The sequence below is a fragment of the Dermacentor albipictus genome, chromosome 8 (assembly GCF_038994185.2).
Source record: "Dermacentor albipictus isolate Rhodes 1998 colony chromosome 8, USDA_Dalb.pri_finalv2, whole genome shotgun sequence".
Classification (NCBI taxonomy): domain Eukaryota; kingdom Metazoa; phylum Arthropoda; class Arachnida; order Ixodida; family Ixodidae; genus Dermacentor; species Dermacentor albipictus.
This window is the reverse complement of record NC_091828.1, coordinates 64,662,571-64,679,662: the sequence shown is the minus strand read 5'-3', so window position 1 is coordinate 64,679,662 and position 17,092 is coordinate 64,662,571. Positions and strand designations below refer to the sequence as shown.

General features: G+C 44.9%; 1 protein-coding gene across 2 annotated transcripts in view; it reads left to right on the top strand.

The window, feature by feature from the left end:
* The window catches only part of LOC135914280 (uncharacterized), a 37,363-nt gene extending 21,181 nt beyond the window's left edge, over positions 1-16,182 (top strand). The window contains exons 1-4 of one of the 2 annotated variants that reach the window (XR_010568264.1): positions 965-1,087; positions 6,040-6,165; positions 9,024-9,135; positions 15,329-16,182. The gene's annotated coding sequence lies outside the window, so the exon portion shown is untranslated. Of the gene's footprint in view, positions 1-964; positions 1,088-6,039; positions 6,166-9,023; positions 9,136-15,328 lie in introns of those variants that run through there. The other variant, XR_010568263.1, reaches the window with a different exon arrangement.
* The last annotated feature ends 910 nt before the right edge of the window (positions 16,183-17,092 follow it).

The following is a 17,092-nucleotide window of genomic DNA, read 5'->3' as shown; positions in this document are numbered from 1 at the left end:
CCCCTTCACAGAATGACTCCACCCTCCGAGAGGGCGCGTGCATCGAGGCACCCTACTGCCACCGAAACCGGGGAGTTTCCCCCCACTGGTCTTATACGATGTGGTGATCAACGAATGCAGCCATATATCGTTCGGAGGCTGCTTGGAGGCACTTGAGTAGCGGCGCATGAGAGCGCATCTATTTCATGGTTCGGGTATTTCGCGGGTGATTCTCTATTCTTGGAAAAAAAAAACAGGCACACTTCAGCACGAAATAAATGCTTTATTCGGATGTTGTTGAAGGTGCCATACAACTATGTAATTGACACCTGTATGATTCAGGCAATAATTTAAGAGTTCATTAATAAAAGAAATTAATACTTCGTGAAGAAAAGACTAATGGCTGGAAGTGCACACGACAGCCGCTACTCTGCAGGCGGTACGATCTCTCTGGAGATCTTACATTTTTTAAATACCTTGGTCCATGTTAACTGGGAGACCCGGTATATATGTATATATATATATATATATATATATATATATATATATATATATATATATATATCGAGTGTTTTCAAGCTGGACTTATTCAAATAAACAAAATTATCTATATGTTCCAATTCATCGTCCACATATTCGATACCCATGCATATATTCAATCACAACTAAGCTATCGCACTGTGCTAAGCACCAACGTAAACCGAATAACAATGTCATAGTTTGAATTGTAGCGCACTAAAAAGAGCCCCAGTAAAGAACACTGCGTCATGGTTCCAGCCATTCTTATGTAGTTTATTTGCTTTTCTTTTATCTGACCCAGTGCAACTGCACCTGTGTTCGCTGAAGAATGCACAAAAGGCGCTGAGAAAGTGCGTAAAACTTGTGCTGGAATCATCTCAATATAAAATTGCGGCCACGGATACAAAGGTTGCCGAAGCTTTTATATAATATTCTTGCCACAGCAACAACCCTCAAGAAAAAAATACAGAGGCTTGCGTGCTGGTGCAGTTTTTACAGTTTTAATATTAAATGCAGCTTGCGCAGTCTTTTTCGTCTGCATAATATTGTAGGCCGTTTTGCACTACACTGCAGGTTACCGAGACTACTGGTAAGAAACGTAATATATTACGATCTATTCCAGGCGAAAAAAGATGAAAACAGTGATTTATCAGTATACATGTTGTTGAAGCTATATGTATGCACCAGACCCAGAACTGTCTCGGATGATTTTTTCGCCTAATACTATTAGGATTTATTACAATACTCAGTAGCTTTGGCATACGTTTTCGCAATATATGCTCCCACGGAAGCTTAATAGATAGCTGATACAAACCAGAACCAATCAAATTCTTGTAGCGATGAATTCTAATATCTTAATTTTCTAGAGAAGTTTCGAACTATTTGCCATGCTTCTAAATAAGAATGTGAAAAGCCATTGCGTAGAGAAGGGTAAGACCTGTTAGGTATAATATAGATAATTGAAGTGTTTTTACATCATCAAAGGTTCCACGTAACTTCTATAAATTATTACACATGCGCATTTGAAACTATGAATACCTATACATAAAACATGGCGTGATGCCAATGAGATTGCGCTTGCTTCCTGAGCAATTAAATTACCAACGCCACCTTGAATCTCTGGAAATATCATTATTAGTTCGCTATCAATTACAAGGAATCTCGAGACACCTTGCTGCTAACGTCAAGGACATCGTCGTGTCACGCTATCAACAGGTAGAAGGTGAAGAGGTCACTGGCGACTTGAAGCGATGATGCTAAGTGGACACGCTGTCAAGCTTAATTACCTGTGCTCTAGGCAGGGCAGTGTTCTCGACGCCGCTGCGAAGGAATGCGTTGTGCTCACGCAAATTAGCGGTTCTTCTGAGACGCTATCTGCATACCATTTTGGTGTGTACAAGGGTCTAAGCGGAACAACTGTAATTGTGAAGCTAAATCAACCGAATGCTGGTCTCACCTTTTTTTTTGTTGGACGATCGATGCGCGTCACCCGCAAGAACGATACCAGCACCCCTTATCGTCTCATTTTTCTGAGCTCCTTCAACGTAACGCCCCCACAACATGATCTCACTTTCAATGTTTAAGGTTTCTGCGAAACTGCCAGTTTGTTTGCGCAATGTTATCTCATTTTACGCTGCACTGAAGTTCAGCGAACACAATCCTACTGGTGCCCATTGCTGCAGAAGGAGATAACGCTAAAATGCAGCTGATATGAACCGGAACTGAAAAAAAAAATGCTTGTAATGGTTAGGTGTCCTACAGTTTTATTTTTTTTTCAAAGGTGGTTATTAGCAATCTTGCTTCAAAACGTGAACTTTGGGTTTTTTTTTTGTTAAGACATGTAATGTCAATGCAAAGAACAACTGCATACGTGAACGTAACCCCCGTTGTGTACAAGGTAAAATCTTCAAACATATTGAAATGTTAAATTGAAACAGTCGTCCTGTATATCTGTATGCCTGTGTTTGAAGCTTTTAATACATGTTTTTAAAGGCTTGAGTTCGAAATGTTTCAGAAATTTTGTTTCTTCCTTCTTCCTCGTATCTTTCACGTTACCATGTATGTGGTATCTTGAATACGTGGTATCTTTTTGATGTGCAAGCGTGAAATGGCCCACACGCCTGAAAAAGGCGGCATTTGTCATCTGTAGCACACAAATGGCACCTGAACATGCATTACCTTTGGCTGCGACGCCATGTCACAAGCGCGCCTCAACGGAGCAGAAGCGGGAGAAAGAACACCTGTTGCAACGATGGCGCCACAGGTGTTGCATGAGAGGCGAAGGCATCACCGCGACGTGCATCAGCCTCGGTCATGGCATGAGTGCTCGTCAGACGGAGTAGAGCCAACGCCTCCTAGATCGGCAACCTGGGCACGTTGCTTGGTGACGTCATGATACTTGGATCAAAATTCCGACTGTTAAGCCCGGCGTGATGAAAGCAGCCACGTCAAAATCCCCGCAGCTTACTCGGGACCATCCGGATTAGACTGTATGGCATTTGGGCAAGGTAGCATGACGTAATGGATCGAAATTCCCAAGCGTTATGCTATCAAGAACCATTGGTAGGGCGAGTGAAACGGAAGGTCTGTTGCATCCTCAGCGCTCCTACTGCAGCGTGATGCGAGACCACCAAACGAGACGCTTCGCCCTACGGCCATCGCCACGTCGGCTACATGCCGCAGCAAGCACCGAAGGCTGGTGCACTTTGCTCACTCTAGCAACACTTGGGGCTATGACACACCACTCCCAGTGCAAATCTCGGAGAACCGCTCAGCGCCATTCAATCGAACATTAATGCTTTCGCATTGACAACTCATAAGAAAGGCCTAGGATTTCTGGGATTATTTATCAACCTACGTGGATAGACAAGTGGCTATGATCTCCACTCTTAAGCGAGTTTCCATCTGTAGGTAATTTATCACAATTGCGACGATTCCTTAAGCTATATAGCCGCGTTCACAAGATTGTACATATTGTATAGGAGTTCCTTGGTGCATGTCACCCGCAAGGACGGCCGTTCTTTCTCTGTCTTGGTTTTGCCGTTTTGCTGTCTTGGTCGGCAATGCTGCATAACCTCAATATGGAATGACGCTGATGCCCTGGTTGGTCATATCACGCTGCTCTTTTCTTGCAGCTCTGTTTTTTTGTGTGTGTGTGTCTGTGGAATTGGAAGCAAGGATTCGCCGAAATCAGTGATAACTCTCTTGGGAAAGGTTGCTTCATATTTTTGCAGTTGTAAGTTGAAGCTAAGGTCCACTTTGGACCTTAAAAGTGCGGCAGTCGGACAAACGTTTTCTAACCTTCTTTAACCATGGTTTCATTGCGCGGACGTAAAAGGCTTTTTCGATACCAGAAAGAAAAGCGCCAACAAATGTGCACGTCAGATATAGGTTATTTGATCGCTAACTATTTTATATTAGGATTCACATACATTTCTTATGGTAGTTCTAGTTATACTAGCTACACGCAAACAATTCAGAAACCTTGCCAACAAAGGAAAGCACGTCCTTTTGATGAGTTCTAAAAACTCTACAAAGCAATCTACACAACAAAAAAACTGGCTGTGGCTTAGCTAAGGTTAAGCCCAGGATGCGAAGCATACTAGCCTTTATTTTAACGCGACAGCGTTAAGGAGCTCGTGTCGCAAAAAAGCCGGTGTCGTCGGCGTCGGCTCAGGCGTGCGGCGCTTGCTCAGGCGCACATTTCGTTGTCGCGCCGAACGCTGCGTTGCTCGACGCTCACCGCGTCCGATGCGGGGCGCGTAGTCGCTGCGCCATAGCAAAGCCACCTAGAAACAGTCTCTGTAGCACGCCGCAACCTTCGCTTCTCATTCCAACGAGCAGCTCTGTCTCCAGGAGGCATCTCACCTCGTGAGTGTCTAGCAGAGGCAAGCGCAGCTGCTTATATACCGCCGCGATGCCGCGAGCGACGGCGCGAGTTGGAGCCCCGTTTCTCCTCTGTCGTGACGTCACGGTGTCACGTGGTCAGCCTTGAAGGCGACGCCGCGAGCGACGGCGTGAGTCGGAGCATAGATATAGGCGGCTATGGTTGGAGCCCCGTTTCTCCTCTGTCGTGACGTCACGGTGTCACGTGGTATTGAAGGCGACACCACCGCGCCTGAGGAGCTGGGTTGAGCTCTAGTAATATGCTTCGCATAAAACTCATTGCCATTGGCCAGCCATCAATTTAAGCCTTCAGGTTCCTGCTCTATGCTGCTAGAGTATGTCAGTGAGTACCTTTTTAAGGCGCCATCCTATGTAAGTAATTTTCCACTTGACGTATAGGGTATTCTGGACGAAGTGAATTTTCTACGCGTGTAAAAGGAAAATACCTCAAACACATGTTCCACAGTCACCACGATATAGGGCTCGAAACGAGGCCCTGTAGCCCATAGGACATATCCTGCGCTAGGGCGACAGGTAGACGACCTTACAAAATGGAAAATGAGAAAGAATTAAATTTTCATTTTCCAGAGCACGTGTCTCGAGCAGTTGCCCGAGGAGTGCTGAAATTTCGATGATCTGTGTTTGGCGATAGGTTTAATGGTTTGTCCACAGATCAGTTTACAAGGTAGCGAATACTACAAATACTAGTGGTAGGTACTTTGAACATTCATCATACAGGTATTCGGAAACCACTTCAGGCTTGCGAAGCAGGCAAGGACCTTCGAAGTAACAAATAACAACAGTCTTCCACTACGGCGTGCCCCATGATCACATCGTGGTTGTGCCGCGTGAAAGCCTATGCAGTTATTTTAATATAACAAATAACCTCAATACAATGCCACTTAACAGCGTCCCACCCAGTTCAAGAGCGGTGTTTACTCACTCGATCACGTGTTCACTGACTTATTCAAAGAGAATCTTGGTTTGGTTTGGTCCAACATTCAGGCGTAGCTACCATCTCGACAATACCAAGATAAATCCGAACTTGGTGTTCCTTTCGATGGAAGATAGTGTTCCCATAAGCGTTTATGCAGGCATTGACTGGTTTAACCTGCATATGTCGGGCTACATATTGTACGAATATAGTACAAAAAGGCTTTCTTTTAGTAGCTTTTCCTTCGCATAACTTGTAGCAATGAATCTGTCGTAATTGCCCAATTTTTCATTTTGATGATTCGAATTGAACTCTAGGTTTCACGCGCCAAAGCAAAGATTAGATTGTAAACACACCGTATTGGAGGTGTCAGAATTAATTTTGACCCCCAAAGCACCTTTAACATGCCCCCAATGCACGTGACGCGAACGTTTTCCATTTTGCCCCGAACAAAATGCGGTAGCCGCGGCCGACATTTCATCCCCCGACCTCATGTTCAGCTGCGATGGACCACAGCCGCTAAGCCACCGCAGTGGGTATTTTACTGATGTATTGCATCGTACTTCGTGCCGACGAGCGCATGCTGCATAAAGTTGTAAAGCATGCACAAACACTTAGAAAGTTATATGAATTGAAAACCGTTGTCTCTGATAGCCACACATGTCTAAAATATTCAAGAATCTGTCGGAGTACTGATTGGATCCTACTACTTTATTTTGCAGGCACTACAAAGTACAGAATACACCTGAATATGATCTTTCACTCTGCATTGCTGGTAATATTTACGGGCTACTTTATAAGGCACACATCTGCAAGAGTTCGTATATGGCCACTGAAAATTGGTAATGGTTAGTATCTTTTGCTATACAGCCTTTCAAAAATGCATTTTGCCAGACAAACATTAGCACTTATTTCCAATATAGCAATACCTCCAGCTAAAGCAGTGACCAGTTTCACGCCATGCTTCAGCGCCAACCCATTCTCAGGAAACTACCGACTGTTTTCAAGTAGTGGAGTTTCAGGCTGACATGACATGGAGGACGATAATGTCGAGACCTGGCCCCATTCACAGTACTGTGTGCTTCGTCTTACCGTCGGTGGAGTCGCTGACGAGTAGCAGACTTGTGCGGACTTACAAATTTGTGACTTAAAAGTACACCGAACAGTTTTCTCCACAAAGGTGTTTCGGGTCCCAGCAGCCACCTATACATACCAGGGTTCTAACGGCGATGAAGCGTTCCTCTTGTCGCGCAACTGCCCTACCTGCCTGTGTGACAAACAGCTGTTAGCGATGGTACAGACTACATTGAATGCACTACCACTCACAAATTTTGTTCGAATTTTAGTTTTTCTTACAAATACAACTATGATCTTTTGAAGTTGCACGAAGTGACGCCCGAGTTACAGACATCCAGTGCCCAATAGAAGCAATTAGATGCATAATGTAGCTTTATTAGTGACCTCAACCAAACGAGTTTAGCGTACTTACGAGGTACGTTACCGTATGCTGTCAGTAACGCACTTGAGGCATCGAAACTATAGCTTTGGATTACACAGAACCTACACAACGCATTTCACGAGAATTTCTGCAGAGCAAACAATTTGATTCCCATTTGTGTTTGTCATGAACATTTGTCATTGTAGCGTCAATACTGTTGAAGCCTTCACCAACCATATTGTAGTCTGTGGCTTGTAAGAGAACATGTCATGATAAAAATTTTGTTTCATGAGGTAGTATGCGACTGATCATCACTTCCCTTCTGTTAGCATACTCATTCATATTCCAAACCAGGTACCGGACCAGAATAGGAAAGCAGGAAAGACGGTGAACATTTCCGAGAAACAGACAGAATGATTAGAAGAACAAGCACTTACATCAGCAAGAACACCACTGAGAAGAAATAAAATACACACCCCTGTTGGGAGAGGGTAAGAGAAAATGAACAGGCAGAGGGGCGGACGTGGTCTGTACGGCCATTGCTGCGGCCAAGAAAGAGAGAGAGAGGAAAGGCAAGGAGGTTACCCAGAGGCGGGTTTCCGGTTTGCTACCCTGCACTGAAGTGGACAATATAGGGGTTGTATAGAAAACAAAGATCGACAGAAGAAAAAAAAGGAACAAGAGAAAATATAAAAAAGAAGAAAAAAAGAAAAGGTGACAGAAAAGACGTTACAATCACAGGTGTTCACACAGGCCGGTCGCTCTCTACACGGACAGTAGCGCTTAAAAATATAGACGTAATGGGGCGCATAGAAAACCTTGCCACACAGATCATGGTGCTGGATTACAAGCGGTTAGCCTGGCGAGGCACGGCGGCTAAAATAATGGTATCAGTATAGTGCGCCCTCTGTTCTGCGTCCAGAGATGGAGGCTAAGCAAGAGCTTGAATGCCAAGATCCATGTAAGGGTGGTATCATGTAAAATGTAACCACTCAAGTACAGCAGCGTTACCGTATATAGCTCTCAAAAGTGTAACGTGAGAATCCCCTCAGCTTGTTGTCAGTAGCTTCTTATACAGTATGCACCAATGTGCGTTGCGTAAAGTCTGGTTCTTGCTCAACAACTGGTGCCTCCTCTGACATCTGCTACCATCGCTGTCGCTACGAGTCTTCTGTGCTGAAAGATGTGTGTTAGAAATGAACCAAAGCGATCATGTTAAGATACATCAGATCTATAATACTCTGCTTGGAATCCGCTACCGATGGTCTGGTTTCGCATACAGGGAGCCTAATGCTTCCATGAAAACAAAAAGATAATGGAGAACAGTACTTAAGTCATCATTCTTAAGTCCCCCCCCCCCACACACACACAAAGCTATCTTCTATATATTCGTTTGGTATTATTCGTTCCCCTACGAACAAAAAATTTATTAAATTCACTTTCAGTAGTGAAACTAGTTGGTGATGACTATAGTGCATCAACGTAGCGTGGTGCTGACCCGCTCAATTGGTCATTCGCTATGTATTTTATCCATACAAAAAGGTCGTAGTGTCTCCCGAAAGGCGAAGCATTCATTGCGATAGCAAATTAGTGGACAGCTAGCTATATGAAGTAAGGATAGTAGTTTTATGAGCCATATAAGGTTGTATATGTAGGTATACTATTAAATTAACAATGATGGTGTCGTACGCGCAGCAGCAAAGAGCACATATCACTCGATGACTGCGGAAAGTCGCTGTCAAAACGCTGGAGTGAGGAAATACAGCAGCAGCGAGGGAATTGACCGTAGTGCTGCCTCTTGCATCAGCCCGAGCTGGGCCGCAAGAACACCTCGCGCGAGAACATTCTGTACCCCTTCGCAGATGCAGATGGCTTTCCAGATGCAGGAACCTCCCTCCCTTCCGGAGTGAACGGGACGGGGGGGTGGCGAGAGGCCTCGCAGGCCGCCCGGAGTAGAACGCGGTCCCCCTCCCTACCCTCCTCCTGGATCGTTGCGTGCGCGAGAATGAACTGCGATCACCGGCTCACCCTCACCCGCTTTTTCTCGCAAGCTTTTATTCGCCTCTAGAGCACACGGCGACAATTTTATTGCCCTTGGACTTCACGCGGAGCCTCACAGCGTCGTCGACGGCGACGGCAGAAATGCGCATGAAAAGTTTATATTGAATCAAAAGTGATATCTCAAACTGTATCCACTAGAGTCGATATCAAATTGCTGATTCTTGTCAACTGTAACAATGAAACAGAAACTTTCCTGCTTCTTGGCAGACTCATGTTATTTTGGCGGATATTCTTTACCAAATAAGGCATGCCTCGACATGTCCGATCCTTGTTTAAGTTTGTGTTGCCGAACAAAAAAATCCATGCTTCAAATAATTGGGTAAGTTCTTATCATCAAGTTTCTATTAGTTCTTTTTCCAGTTGATGCTTGTAAAACGTATGTGTCTAGCAATGGGAAACATAAAAATATATAATTTCCAATAAGAGCATTGGGAGCGTGAGCTCATTGCGATAAGATAGACTAAAAACTTATTACGAGGACAGAGATGTCGGCATGCTGGTAGTTTACTATGCAGCGCTGTGCTCTTCCTCTTTTGTTTGGACTTGTTTCAGTTCAATTTCTCTCTTTTATCTAGAGCGATTTTTCAGTGTGTGAAGCCGTGATCGGCTTGAAATTGGAAGATAGTTTGTCATCCCATTTGGCTGGTAAGAATGTGAAAGGAAAGTGATGATTTTTTTGTTGAGCGTAAAATGGTTAGCTACGTTCAAATAGAATTTTAATATACAAAGGCGCCGCTAACGTATAGAATAAACTCTTCTTTCAAAGGAGCCCTGTGCGGACACATATCAAAAACTGAAGTAACGGCACATGCATCAAAACCATAACAATTAAGCAGCAATGAATATTGCATGAGTTATCTATATTTAGGTTGAAGTCGGGAATTCCTTCCCCATGCAGATAGTGCAGAAGAAAGTGTAAGCATTCACAAAAAGAAACTCTGAAGAAAGACCTACCCTTTTTTTAATATGATAAGCTTTAGATTTAAACCTAGTGAGATCCTCCTTATGTTTGACCAACTCTGTAATTTCCTCAAGCTTACGGTAGCTCTTGCACAGTAGCCAGCGCGAGGCCAGACACCGTAAATAAATGTTTTCTGTGGCAGACGCATGTTCAGCCAAATGCCTGTTCAGGCATTTGCGAGTCTATGCGATATATGTATTTGGACATATGCCAAAAGTAAGGAATAGTCTAGGCCTGTCGTGCACTTGAAAAAAGGTTTCACATTCTTTTACATTTTTCACCTCACAGCCGCTCCACGCGTCAGTCGCATTCTCTTGAACTTTTCGCCCTGCTGGAAAGTACAAACTATTCACATGCACAGGAGCTCAAACCACAATGTATACGATGCAGCGACTAGCCACTTGTTTGAGGTGACTACTACCTTTATATGCAAGGGACAGCACACCGGCTCGTATTTTCCTCATCCTTTGTGCAACGTTTGTGCACAATAGAGCTCCCAGGATAGCCTGCACGCCTTAACTTAATCAGCTGGCTAGTAAAGCTGCATTTCATCGTGTGCACACATGACTTAGTTAATACAGACCGCATACACGAAAAGCAAATGGTATTGCTCACAGGCTTAGGGCGTTTCAGTGAGAAGACCCTGCCTGCAAAAGATGAATGCATGCGCATAGGATATGCCGAGAGAAAATGAGAGTGTCTCTAGGGGGGGGGGGGGGCGGCGGGAGGGGGGGCGAGTAAATGCAGCACACATTTTTATTACTTAACTTTAGCATCACATTAAGAAATTGCAACTTGTTTTGTCTAGGAAGCTGAAAGTTATACTGCAGTACAAGACCACTGTCCTTAAATGCATTAAACATCTTCAGGGCATAAACGACCCCGGTATTGAATTCACTTTTCAAAAACGCAAAGTAATCACAGACGTAGGAATCATGTGCTGCCCGTGGTCACACAGTTGAACGAGCACAGCGCTCATGCCTATATCACTAGTATCAGTACTTCGTTTTATTCAACGCCTCCTAATCAAAATGCCTCGAAACTGGACTAAAGGTCACCAGAAGCTCCAACTGCTGGAAGGCCAACTGGCACTTAGAGGATCAAGTGTTTGAGAATTCATTCAAAAGCAACGAGATCCGCGGATGAGGTAGCTGTAAATGTCCATGATCAATCGGTAGATGTAGGAAGAAGCAATAACCATGAAAGGCTTTTTGGTCTTTCAGCGCCTTTGACTGAAAGGCTTCACGAATCATAGCAGTATATTGCTGATATGGCCATATGACGTCCTTAGCCACAAAGAAACCGACCGCGAGTGCTTGACGCTGACTAACGTTGCATTTCCTGGAACTTAAAGTAAGGCTTGGCGGCCTAATACAGTCAAGAAGCGAAGAAAGGTGCCGAACATTCTCGTTGAATATTGTTACGCGAACGAAGGATTGAGACTGGAGACTGTTTACAAAGTATATTTACAAGGGTTAACTGCAGTGCTGGATAGTTCAGCCGACAGCTCCAGAGCCAGAGAGCGTTCGTCGTATTCGTCGGAGCGCCTGCATGCATCCGCCACAAGAAACACGCAATGTTCATGTATCATTAGCCCCGGCGGCAGAAGCACCGTCCCGGGGCATCTAAATATCGGTGATAACAGGAGAGTAATATGGCTTGAGGCATGCGACATGCACAACCTCAGTGGAATTTGGGGGAGATGAGGCACTGGTGCTGAGTGGGACGATTTCGTAGGTAACTAGAGTCATGGCCCGCCGCACTCGATATGGGCCTGTGTACCGAGACAGGAGTATTTTTTTTGACAGGCCAACGTGACGAGTCGGGGACCACAGGAGTACCAGAGATCCAGGCGAAAAGTGGACGTCTCTGTGTTGGCGATCATACAAGCGCCGTTGTTTCTCTTGAGAGCTCAGGAGGCGGGCGCGGCCAATTTCGCGTTATTGGGCTGCCCTGTTTATGGCGTCAAATGCATAATCACTGGTCTCTGATGTGGCGGATTTAAGAGATGTGTCCCGTGGCAATGTGGGCTTTCGGACGAACTGCAGAAAGAACGGGCAATAACCGGTAGTGTTGTGACGCGATGAATTATATGCAAAAGTGGCATAGGGTAGCGCAAGGTCCCAATCGGTATGGTCGGACGAGACGTACTTTGCAAGCATGTCTTTTAGGGTGCGATTCAGACGCTCAGTGAGACCATTAGTCTGTGGATGGTACGACATAGTCAGCTTGTGCTTGGTGGAGCACAACTGCAGGATTTCAGCGATGACTTGAGAGAGAAATGTCCGACCACGGTCTGTAAGAAGTTGGTGCGGAGCACTATGCTGCAGAATCACGTCGCGTAAAAAAAAATCGGCGACATCACTGGCGCAGCATGTTGGTAGCGGAAACGCTCTGGTGATGGCGTAACGCGTGGCGTAATCTGTCGCCACAGCGACCCGCTTGTTGCCAGACGTGGCTAGCGGGAAAGAGCCAAGGAAGTCCAAGCCAAAGCCAAAGAACGGCTCCCATGGAATGTCGAGCGATAGGAGGCACCTGGCAGGGAGCGTCGATGGTGTTTTACGGCGCTGGCATATTTCACATGCCGCAACGTATTTCCAGACGGAGCGCGCGCGGCCGGGGCAAAAGAAGCATCGGCGAATCCGATCGTAGGGTGCAGCAGACGCAAAGGTGACTTGCCATTGGTAAATCGTGAATTTCATGGAGAGCAGCTGAAGTTGTATAGGAGTGACGAGGAGTAGGGAGACCGTCGGGGCGTACATTGTGGCGGTATATTACACCATCCCGAAGAGCAAGTGGGTCAAGGGACGAATCAGAAGGCGAAGGTTCCAAGCCATCAATGATGGCGCGCAAAGTGGCATCACGATGTTGCTCGTCGGCAACGTGTAGCAGCTGAGAAACGGAGAAAACGCATGCGTCAGTATCGGGGTCAGGATCGGCGGGTGGGTCGTCCACTGGATATGGTGATAACCAGTCTGCGTTTTCATGTAATCGGCCCAACTTGTACATTAGTGCATAGGAATATTCTTGCACCCTCAGAGCCCAGCGACCAAGCCGGCCGGTAGGATCCTTGAGTGAGGAAAGCCAGCAGAGCGCGTGGTGGTCCGTGATTACAGAGAAGTGCGTGCCATACAAGTACGGGCGGAATTTGGAAACCACCCAGACGAGAGCCAGGCATTCACAATCTGTAATCGAATAGTTGCGCTCAGCTGCTGTGAGGAGGCGGCTAGCGTATGCAATAACGCGATCTTGACCCTGTTGGCACTGCGCTCAGACGGCTGCTATAGCGCGACCACTGTTATGGTTACGTACCTCTGTAGAAGAGGACGGGTCAAAATGGGCCAGTATAGGTGGCTTGGCGAGAATCTTGGTGAGGTGGGCAAACGTGACAGTTTGTTAGAGGCCCCACATACACGGCTAGTCCTTCTTCAGATGATCAGTAAGCGGTCGGGCAATAGCTGCGAAGTCTTCAACGAAGCGTCGGAAGTAGGAGCAGAGACTTACAAAACATCGGACATCTTTGGCAGACTGAGGTACAGGAAAAGACGTGACAGCACAAATTTTCTTCGGGTCAGGCTGAATACCGGAAGCGTCGGTGGGGTGGCTCAGTACTGTAACCTGCCGACGACTAAACTGACACTTCGAGGAATTTAGTTGGAGCCCAGCCCCGCGTAAAACTTGAAGAACAGCTGATAAGCGCTCAAGGTGTGTCTCAAATGTAGGCGAACATAGGAGAACGTCGTCTAGGTCGCAGAGGCATATTGGCCATTTCAACTCTTGAAGCAAATAGTCCATCATGCGTTCGAAAGTGGCTGGCGCATAGACCGAATGGCATAACTTTGTATTGATATGGACCATCAGTAGTAATGAACGCGCCTTGTCTTGGTCTTACCCGCCGTGGTTGCTCAGTGGCTATGGTTTTGGGCTGCTGAGCACGAGGTCGCGGGACCGAATCCCGGCCACGGCGGCCGCATTTCGATGTGGGCGAAAGGCGAAAAACCCGGTGTACTTAGATTTAGGTGCACGTAAAAGAACCCCAGGTAGTCAAAATTTCCGGAGTGCCCCACTATGGCGTGCCTCATAATCAGAAATGGGTTTTGGCCCGCAAAACCTTATAATTTAATTTTAATTTTCTCTTGTTCTTTTTCACCCACGGAAATCTGCCAGTAACTGGCGCCCGCGTGCATCAGCAACAATAAACACGCAATATGCATGTATCAATATCTTACCGTAAATAGTGACGTCGTTTCTATAACAAACGTATATATTCTATGTTAGTACATGCAACACGCGTCCGTAAATATTTCCTATTTCGCTGGAGTATTTCGCAAGCGAAACGACTTGTTGTTAAACTCAGACTGTCAAGCATTATGAAGGGCCACGACTAGTGCCATGACTGCATCGTTTTTTTTACAATACCCGAACCGCAGGCATAATGAGGAGAAGTACCATGCCCCGTAATCACAGTCAAAGGCATCATCTGTTCGTGGGAGTGCACAGACTATTTTTATTTTTTTGGCCTCGGTCTTTAGGCGGCGATAAATCACATAGAATGTTCCTCGGGAGCTCCTATCTCAATGCATGTAAAAGGAAAATTCGTTTTACTCGGCAACGAATGCGCAATATTGGGCGGGGTTGTTTTGCATACCAAAAAAACTTAAAATCTAGTGACTGTTGGTTTGAAATGTTTGGTTTAGGTAGCAACGTTTTTATTAAAAATTGGCAAAAATCGAACATTTTCAGAAAACGATGCCATCAGGTTTACAACTCTGTAACTCAGCAATCAAAAATGATATAAAAATTTTGTGAATTGCATGTAATAGTACATCTAAAGCTGACAAAATTCATGTTACACATGGATTTCAAAAAATAGTAATATAAAACACAGCTTTTGTAGACCCTTTTACGCAACGTAAGAAATTCACGTAATATTCAAGTAATTAGTCCGCTTTGAATGTTCTAATGGGTGCCGTTTACAGAACCGAGATATCTTCTCTTGAGGCAGAGCTATTAATTTGTAAACGTAATGCTTCCATTTTTTTTTCAAACTTTCAATAATCTTTTTAACACTTTTCAGGTCCTAAATCGAAATTCCGGATCCAACAGTCACTACAACATTTTCTCTCGAATGCAACAAATTTCATTAAAATCGGTTGTGGTGTTGTCTCAGAAAAACATTTTCGCCTTTTACATGTATTTGTAGAGGCCGCGTTGTAGCCGGGACCGCGCTAAAGCTCTCTCTTCAGGTGACGGGGCTACTTAGGATCTACAGTACTCCTATATTATTCTTATTTGTGTCATTTCGTCGTCTTACTCGACGTTTACTATTATTTTCAACGACAAAACGTGGTGCTTCACTTTCGCTTTTAATAACGCGGTGAGCTTTAGCGTTTGCATCCTCGGGGACAGAACACCATAAAGAGATAAAAAAAAACTTTTTTCTATACGTGTTCTAAGCATAAAACGAGCTCTAAGACTACTTCATAGATCAGAATTGAAAATCAGGTATTGAAACACTGGCATTGCGTTGTTGTTTTTTTTTTATTTCCAGGTGCCCGCTTCCACAGGGGTTTAGGGTACCAGCAAATCCAGAGGATTCATTCTGGCCCTCATGCTGCAGTATAACGGCCGCCTCGCGGCGTCCGAAGCGCAGGGGACGGTCTTCAAATGGTTCAACTACTCCACCGAGAAGATCCAGACTGCGTCGAGAACTGTCTTGAATTTTGTAAAGCTGACTTTCGCGACCTGATACACAAAGGTGTTTCTTCGTTTACTTTCACAGAAGGAAATGCGAGTAGAAAAATAAAGCAAGTAGCGACAACAGAGCTATAAGCCATGCTACATGAAGAACGTGTGGGAAATCAATCTTTTCGATAGTTCTGTTGCTTGTTGTAATGCGAAATATTTTTATGTGTACTCACAAAAGCCATGATAATAATCATAAATTTATTATAAGAAAAGAAATTGAGTGTGATGAATTTAGTCTTATACCTCAAGAAACAGCAATCCTGTGCCCCTCTTGTATTTCTCAAGATACCTTACAGTACTAAGGTATGCGTCGCAGATAGTGTAAGTTTTTTAACGGAATATTCTTTTTTTCTCAAAGCCTACAAAAGTTTGCGAAATACATGGCTATAGATGAGATGTGTCTTCAGAAATACAGAATTTACAAAAAAGAACAGTAAAACAGATATTCCTTAGCTCATCAACTACTACCATTATATATTACCTTGCTACCAACCTCAAAGCCCGAGTTTATATTGGAAAGATGAAGGAAATCTGCCTGTATACAGAAATACGTGGTGCCACTCTACTCTTTCCATTTTCCTGATTACGTACGCGCCATATGACACGCGTCTTGATGTCAAGAACCTGTATGGTGTATAAGAGTGGTGTATAATAAAGCTGCCGTCATCCTTTCCTCAGTCTACGAGCTTAATTCATGGTGCTGAATTCCCGTTTCGTTGCACAGTCATTTCCTCAGAGGGGTAAATACGGTCCGCTTTAATACGTCGTAAAGACAAACTATACTTTACGCTGCCCTATTAAGCCACAAGGGGGTTTTACTATTAACTGCACTCCACAGTGAAGCTTGCCTAATGAGTTACAGTGGTAAGCAATAGAACTGCAATTATTGCACCGCATCATTGCCTGGTCTTTTTGGACCAACACCAAACTCTGTGTTTCCGCTAGACAAATAAGTGCAATCCGCTGGACAATAAATGCCACACCTTTCACTTTCACTCTATATCAAATTGCCTTAGCTTTGTGCCCCGCCGCCTATAGGTGGGGTAAAAAGTGCTGGCAGCCCTGGGCTCCTAGCATTACTTTTCCCTCACTGATGACAGTACAGAAGGAATAATTTGACAGCAGTTATTCCGGTTTACATGGTCATTGCTTTGAATTGACGTCTGCGGTCGCTTATATTAACACAAGGCGGTCCATGTCAAAGGATATTAACGGAAATTAGGATGAGCGACACTTCAGTGGCAGTGGTGTATGCTATGAAAGCTGTCTCGCAGTAGCGTGTGAAGTATTACTGAGGAAAAGGGCCTAGGAGATCAACTCCAACTTCCCAGAAGGGTAAGCTGGGAGGAAGGTTGAAGGAGACCAGATGGGGAAGTGGTTGGTCGTTTTTGTGACTGTAACGGCCCGAGGACTTGAGGACTCTCGTATTACTACATTTTTCAACATGTGACTCACTTGTTAACCGGTTATCTTGCGCTCGTTAGGCGAGACGCGCTAATTCTTTTGTCTTATCGAGGGCGCAGGTCCCCTATGTGTAGTATGACGTGTTCCAGACAAGAACTCGAGA